The 8,591-nt window shown below is 41.8% G+C and overlaps 1 pseudogene; it reads right to left on the bottom strand.

The window, feature by feature from the left end:
• Positions 1-1,650: 1,650 nt before the first annotated feature.
• LOC140662644 (olfactory receptor 6N1-like) lies at positions 1,651-2,578 on the bottom strand (annotated as a pseudogene).
• Between the last annotated feature and the right edge of the window lie 6,013 nt (positions 2,579-8,591).

Raw genomic sequence — 8,591 nt, forward strand, 5'->3', positions numbered from 1 at the left:
ACACACAGATGACATATGCTCAGGCTGTAATCCACCAGGACCCCAGGACTTCTGCAAAGCTACTTCCTAGATGGCCCCTACCCTGTCCAGTTGTACAGGATTATTCTATCCCAGGTATAGGACTTTACATTTGTTGAACTTCATGACATTCATCTCTCCAGCCTGTTGAGGTCCTTCTGAACAGTAACCCTGTCCTCCAGCACATTGACTGCTTTTTCCTAGTCCAAAAAACTTTCTCTCCAGGTCATTAATAAAGCTGTTAAATTTTGAGCAAGTCCTACAGGAAGGTAGCCTTGACCTTTATCCCTAGACTCATAGTCTCTTTCCTGAGCCTCACAGTATTCTTCCTGTCCCCAGAAACTTCTCAAACCACTGGTTTCCACCACTTCAGCAGGATTTTTGAGGACTGAACCTGCATGCAGAAACACCCCTATTTAGCTGCCTACTGCTACTCCAATACAGTGAATGAAGAGGCATGCTATTCCTTACCAAAGCTTAGGCTCCTACTTTGGGAAATGCAAGCAGCCTACATGCAAAAGCACGTGTTTAGTTCATCTCATCAATTCACCTCATTCATCTCACCAATGACACCTGCATCAATATGAAAAGCAGAATTCAGCCCCAACAACAGACTGTATCTAGTTAATCTGTACCTAGTTCATAGGTGTTGTTCAGGTGCCTAAACATAGACACCTAGTGTCAGGTGAGATATTCTAGGATATACTGTCTCACCTGTAGCTATTATTACAGAAGGACATGATTCTCCCATATGCTGAGTGGGCACCTCAGATGTCACTGGATACATATATATGGAAAATGATAATGAGCCATGGGAGTATATAAATGAAGCAACATCCAAACTCCAGCTACATTCTTTGAAGATCTAGTCAATACAGGCAAAGGACTAGTGGGTATGATTCAGCTGAAACAGCAGAGTAGGAGCGTGCATGAACATAAGCACTTAGTGCCATATGAGATGCCCCAGGATACCCCACTGAGCTTTTATCTGCCCTTCCAGAAGGGTCTGAGGTTGTAGCTCCTGTGTCACATCTGCCAGCCCCATGCAGATATCTTGAATATTCTACAGCATTTCTCTAATGGCACCAGACAGGATATGCTAAGACATCTAAAAATAGTACTAGACACATATGCTTGGGCAGCTGAATCAAACTGTAAGATACCACTAAAAATAAAATGGAGAAACTAATATGACCATGATGATACAGCATGAAAACCATGGTTGTTACATTTGTGAGACCTTGCTAATTACGTTAATTCTTTTGCATCAACTGTTTATTAATTTTCAGATGAGAATTTTACATTAGCCCTTTTAGAATAAGCCCTTTTATCCTTCATATGTTTATTTTATACACTCACCTGAAAAGTGATAAAGCAAAGGACTTAACTTACAAAATAAATCAACTAATTCACAGAGTATTAAACTAGATGCCAGACTTCGGGTAAGTTGAATACCTTTTCCAAATGCAGAAACATGCATGTATAGATGAGTGGTCTAAACCATGACTTGCGTTTTAGCCCAAACAAAACAGGAGAAAAAATTTTTACTTCAAACTTTCATATAAATGCTTTAATCCATACACAGTACAGATACATCAAGCATTTGAGAAAAGAGATTGGAAATTCCAAAACTTAACCTTTATTCCTTAAGAAATTTTTTATTATGGCCAGTTTCACATCCTTATTCCTTAGTGTGTATATTACTGGATTCAGCAATGGTGTAATTACTGAATAAAAACCAGCCACCACTTTATTGATATCAGACTCATATTTCACTGCAGGCCGGACATACATAAAGGTAAGAGTCCCAAAATAGATGGTGACTACAGAGAGATGTAAGGCACAGGTAGAAGATGTCTTTTTGCATGCAGCACCTGATGTTACCTTCAGGATGGTCATGATGATTTGGAGGTACAAACTTATGATGAGAATGACAGAGGACATTATAATGATGGTGCTGAAAGTATAGCCCATGATTTGTATGCTGTACATGTCACTGCATGAAAATTGGAAGAGCTGATCAGCATCACATAAGAAATGGTTGATTTTGTTAGTGCAGAAAGAAATCCTGGAGAACAAGGTGGAAGGCAAAATAGGGCAGATGAATCCTGACAACCAACAGATCATGGCTAAGTTACAAGCATGTCTTTGGGTTCATGATAGTGGAGTAATGTAATGGTTTACAGATGGCCAGGTAGCAGTCATATGCCATGACTGTAAGGAGGAACAGTTTGGTGGCAGCAAAAGAGAAGAAGTAATATTGAGCAATGCAGCTTGAAGCAGCGATGGTGTGTTTCTCCATCAAGAAGTTGGCTAACATTTTAGGTACCGTGGCTGTTGTGTACCAGATTTCCACTACTGAGAGGTTGCTAATGAAGAAGTACCTGGCACTGTGAAGACGTGAATCAACTAAAATTATGATGAGAATAAGAACATTGCACACAAGTGAGAGGAGATAAATGATAAGAAATAATGAGAAAAGCACTATCTGTAGATTTGGCCAGCTAGTGAATCTCAGAAAGATTAACTCAGTGACTACTGTCCTATTTTTCTTTTCCATGGGAATGCCTAGACAAACGTTGAATAACAAATAACAGCAAGAATAATCAGAGGCAGGCTTGCACTTGATGTCCTGTCCACAGCTAGCTGGGTCTGTTACAGAAATCAATGTTAGGTATGCCTTTCTCTAAAGTTCCTTGAGCAAATGAACATTTTTGAATGTTCCTATTGGGTCTTACATCCCAAACAGCACTAACGCAGCAATTACATGTTTAGTTTCACTCTCTCATTCCATTTTAAAAATTCAGACTTTCCATTTACATTCAGTGCATAACAAAAAAAGTACAGAAAAGTAATAGTGGCTTGAAATTTGCCTGAGTATTTGGTTTCACTGATCTATATTTCAGACTCAGGCTCATGTGAAAAGAATGTTAGCAATCCAAAATCCAGACTCAAATTTAGGCCCTGAGGCTAGCTTTTATCTGTTGTCTTCAGAAAGTCATGATGCCAACATGTACCAGTCATCTAGTCATTACCTTTCCTTATAATCATTGAACAGAGATACAGATCTACAGAGGAATATTCAAGCCTAACAGTCCTAGATTTTTTTTTCTAGGATGAATAAAATCACTCTTTGGAGGAGTTTATTTCTCCCAGGAATATGGATTATTAGTTAAGAACTAAAAAGCAATTAGGCAAGCAGGATTAGTTTAGATGAACCCCAACATTTACCAAGGCTAATCTCAATAAAATTATTCTTCTCTTTTGAAGCAAAATTATCCATTGCAGTTCAATATTAATGAAATCAAACTATACAGTATAATAGAGAGAAGAGTAAAGATGTGAAGAGTCTCGCAAAATTACTCACGTTTATTAGCACAATTGTGATTCAGGAAACTGTAATATGTAATCCTTTAGTGTAAGAATTATTTAACAAAATATTGTTTGTATGAATGTATGTGTGTATTCACACCTGGAGGAGGGTAATGATTAGAGTTTGAACTACCTGGAGTTTCATGATTTAAACTGAATTAAGATCAGGAGAATAATTTATTCACAGAATCAGTGATGGTTCTTTCGGCTCTAAATCATGAGTTCATTTTTGTGATCGTGATTGGTTAGAGTCTGACTGTTGTAGGGGCTGGATGAGTTTACTTTTGACTGTGAGTTGTTTCTCTTCACTCTGTTCTTTGCTTTCCTTTCCATTGGAAAAGATTTGGCCAGTTTGTTGCCAATGAGATTGAAGAGGTTGGAGCTGCTCTAAACTCCAATGTTGTTAAGATTAAATAATTGTAAGTAAACTTGTGATGTTGATGGAACATTCTGATATTCTCTACCACTGTACAAAAAGAACAGATTTTGGCATACAGATTTGGATAAATTTTAACTTTATATGAGAATAAACTCAAGATCTATCAGTCTAAGCAAAATGATTAAATAATTTTAATTAATAATGAGGAAAAAAAGTCCCTGGCATGCATTGACTGATTTCCACTTAGTCTAATAAAAACTTAAAAAAATTGGTCATAAATAGACAACTGTATTTTCCACACCTAAATTTAGGTGAAGTAAGCCTCACCCCATATTCCTATGTCTGATTTTATGATTCAAAGCTACTTCTGTAACTCAGGGGAGGCAGGGAAGGGGGCATGAACCAGGGAGATGGCAGCTCTTTCCTGTTGGGTGGAGGTTCAGTGCTGTGTAATGAGGAACATTTTGCTATCCAGAAGCTTCCTGTGCTTTCCTCAGCTACCCTGTATATGAGTTGCATTGCTACAACTCCTTCAAGAAGGAAAGGAATGCCTGAGCCACTATGTATATGCTTACAGCATGCGTATAAGCAACAAGGACAGCATGTTAGCAGCAAGAGAGGACACCACAGGACTCACCAAGAGGGAATGGGAGATTTGGGTGAGGGGATTGCAACTATGGATTAAACTGAAGAAAATATAAGTTAGAGCACTACAGATTAGTGGAACAGTTGGCAGAACAACAGTCACGCAGTTTGGAAGAGGCTGGGGAGCTAAACTGAGTGTTGCTAGTGCCCCGGACATACTTATGACCAGGCTGGGGTTGGGAGGACAGGGAATTTAAGAACCTGGAGGAAATACATTTTAGAATCAGATAGCAAGAGGCTGGAGATGGACTGTATTGGAAGGGGGTGGGAGAGGTGAAGAGACAAAAATATTCAGGAACATTTTTCTGGAAATTGAAGCTATGGGTCTATAGACTCCTGCAGAAGAAGAGCAATAGTCATCCAGCAACCCATGGCCTTGTACACACAGGCCAATGATCACCTTTCTGGGGCTAATTGATAACTAGTTAGATGACAAGCTCGGGGGTACATCTTCATACCGTCGACATCTGGATGTAGGTGAGATTCACACATTGGAGCATAAATGCTACAGAAGGATTTTTCAAGAGACTTTTTATTAACTCTTACTCCCCCAAAAACCTAAAATTAAATTATTCCTTTACCTTTATACAGGTAATAGCAAAAGACAAGACCACCACTTGGTCAAAGGAAATGCCTGATGCTTCCTGTGTTTGATGAAGAAATGCTCTAAGGAAAAGTTGAATTAATTGACTTCCATAATTACTTTATTAATTGACTTCCATAATTACATAATTACTCTTTTCGTTACCGCTGCGGTAGCCTGTATATCAGAATTATGCCTGTGTGGCTATTTTGGTAAGATTAATTCCAACCCAACCAAGTGTATGCCTTCACAGAATCACAGAATTGTATAGGTTGGAAAAGACCTTTAAGATCATCGAGTCCAACCGTAAGCCTAACACTACCAAGATCACCACTATAACATTTCCCTAAGCACCTCATCCAAACGTCTTTTAAATACTTCCAGGGATGGCAACTCAACCATTTCCCTGGGCAGCCTGTTCCAATGCTTGATAACCCTTTCAGTGAAGTAAAATTTCCTAATACCCAGTCTAAACCTCCCCTGGTGCAACTTGAGGCCATTTCCTCTCATCCTATCATTTGTTACTTAGGAGAAAAGACTGATCCCCACCTCTCTACAACCTCCTTTCAGGGAGTTGTAGAGAGCAAGAAGGTCTCCCCTGAACCTCCTTTTCTCCAGACTAAACAACCCCAGTTCCCTCAGCCACTCCTCAATAAGACTTATGCTCTAGACCCTTCACCAGCTTTGTTGCCCTTCTCTGGACACACTCCAGCACCTCAATGTCTCTCTTGTAGTGAGGGGCCCAAAACTGAACACCGTATTCGAGGTGTGGCCTCACTAGTGCCGAGTACAGGGGCACAATCACTTCCCTAGTCCTGCTGGCCATGCTATTTTTGATACAAGCCAGGATGCCATTGGCTTTCTTGGCCACCTGGGCACACTGCTGGCTCATTCAGGCAGCTATCAACCAACACACCCAGGTCCTTTTCTGCCAGGCAGCTTTCCAGCCACTCTTCCCCAAGCCTGTAGCATTGCATGGGGTTGCTGTGGCCCAAGTGCAGAACCTTGCACTTAGCCTTGTTGAACCTCATACAACTGACCTGGGCCCATCGATCCAGCCTGTCCAGGTCCCTCTGCAGAGCCTTCCTCCCCTCAAGCAGATCAACACTCCCGCACAACTTGGTGTGGTCTGCACACTTACTGAGGGTGCACTTGATCCCTTCGTCCAGATCATTGATAAAGATATAAAACAGGAGTGGCCCCAACACAGAGCCCTGGGGAACACCGCTTGTGACCGGCCGCCAACTGGAGTAAACTCCATTCACCACCACTCTTTGGGCCTGGCCATCCAGCCAGTTCTTTACCCAGTGAAGAGTACACCCGTCCAAGCCATGAGCAGCTAGTTTCTCCAGGAGAATGCTGTGGCAAACCGTGTCAAAGGCTTTACGGAAGTCTAGGTAGACAACATCCACAGCCTTTCCCTCATCCACTAGGCGGGTCAAAGGTGCTTCAAACCATCTGGAGCATGAAAGCAAATAAACAAAACTGAAAACATTAATTTTTAAACAGTTCCTGGGATGCTTTTCGATAAGGGGACATCTGTTTTTGTATATATACAGAAGTATTTCCATTATTTTCTCTGCAAAAATAGTAGAAGACTAGTGATTACACGTACTGACATATGCACAAACACACTCCAGCCTGTCCTATTGCTGGCACCCCAGACACATGATCCCCTATGACCCATATTTCCCTCTCCAGTTGCAGGTTCTTAGATCTCCATACACTTGCACACAGAATAGAGAATCCCTTCACACAGGAAAACAGTTAGAAATGGAGCTTAATAAGAAGACAGGACAGACTGTGGTGATCAGGCACATGAGGACATCACTAGTTAAGCATACTGACCACCAGTTTACACATTACCAACCCCTTTTATCCACTTTCCCTGTTTCCCCATGATTGCTTGTCCCCAGTTCACCTTCATTCCCCTCTTTCCCTGCCTTTAGTCCCCCCTCCAAACACATCTCAGTAAATTTTTTGCAATCCCAAAATGGTCTTCCTGGCATGCCATAATGAGTCTCAAGCCCTCATAGGTGAGTCTGGGGACAGTCTCTAAGGTGATCTGGGGACATCCTCTCCTGTTCACTCATCTGGTGGGTATGTCACACTAGGACAACGTGGGTGACAGTCCTCTTGTGGTAGCCCTGAGAGTATGCCCATCACCATCCTCTGCTTGCCTTGTTTAGTTACTGGGGATCCTCTACCTATCATTTCTCCTTCGGCAGCCTCTCCACAGCTCCCATGATCCAGGCCTCCCGCAAACCACGATTCTCCTTGAACTGGAAGTCACTCATATTATGAACACTGCACTCCATCCCTCCAAATTCAATTGTAAAGGTCATTATAAAAATCTGAATGTATTCCTGTTACAAATTTCATGTCTTGTTCCTGTAAACATATAATCAAGAACATCATAACAGAGTTATTCTCTATACCTCAGTATACAAGCAAATGATTGACATTCTACAAGCAAAAAGCAACACCTTTAAGGAATGAACCAGGGCTTCAACAGCAGTATGACTTCATCCAGAACCAAAACATGTCATGAACAACCTTCATTTGATACAGCATAGTCATTTTCCCCATTCAAGAAGTAAAATGCACAGAACAGCTTTGTTTTCCTTAAACTTGCCCCACATCCTGTAACATTAACTGAGCCCTGACCTTTCGCTTGTGCTCACAATTCCTTAACTTGCAGTCCTAGATCTCTGAAGGGTTTTCTGTCCCACTCTATCATATCCTCCCCCTTTTTTTCAGGAGGTGCCATAAGTACCAGCATGTAAGATGGGAGCATGGAGAACTCCCTCTTGATGTTTCTTTTGATGTCAAGCATAACACTGGACTCTTGGCATTACCCTTGGCCATGCTTCTGATCATACGGTGAGTTTCCAGTATACACCTCAGCACATACAGGTCACTCCTTGATCAACAGGATGTCCTATTGGGTTACCAGGTGATACCAGAAGGGCATAGGTAATTGTTCCTAATTACTGGAGCTTTTAGGCAATTGTATCAGTGATCATGACCTTCACAGGCTCCCTCTTCCCTCACCTGTAAACACACTCCAGCAGCCCATACTCCAGCAGCCCAAGCAGCTGTAATCAACTGCCTTCTTTTTCCCAGTCCTTCCACAATGTCTCTCTTTCACAGAGTTGAGAGAATTGGGCCATTGCTCAACATAGCCCTTCATCATCTGAGCCCATAGCCCACCTCCATTGCACAGGCCAGTGATTACAGGTGACATAGGTCCCAGACTCCCAAGAGCTCTGTACTTCTGAACTATCAGCTGTATCTTCATGGCTCCAGTTTCGAGCACCTTCCCCAGCCACTGCAAGGGCATTTTGGTACAGTAAGTTTCCCACATGTCTTTAATTTCGGTCTGAGTAGAGGGCAGCTTAGCAGCCACTTTCTGGGGAACAGAACTCCCATTTCTACAGGCCTGCTCAATTAGTGTAACTGGGGTTGCCTAACAGGACTCTATGTTTGTCATTGGAGTCCTGAATTTCCCTAACCCATCTTTCCATATCCCGCTCCATGGCAATCACCTTAAGCATGCTGACTGTTCCTGTAGCTACAAACTTCTGAACAAGG

Source organism: Ciconia boyciana, chromosome 22, assembly GCF_034638445.1.
Source record: "Ciconia boyciana chromosome 22, ASM3463844v1, whole genome shotgun sequence".
NCBI classification, from domain to species: Eukaryota; Metazoa; Chordata; class Aves; order Ciconiiformes; family Ciconiidae; genus Ciconia; species Ciconia boyciana.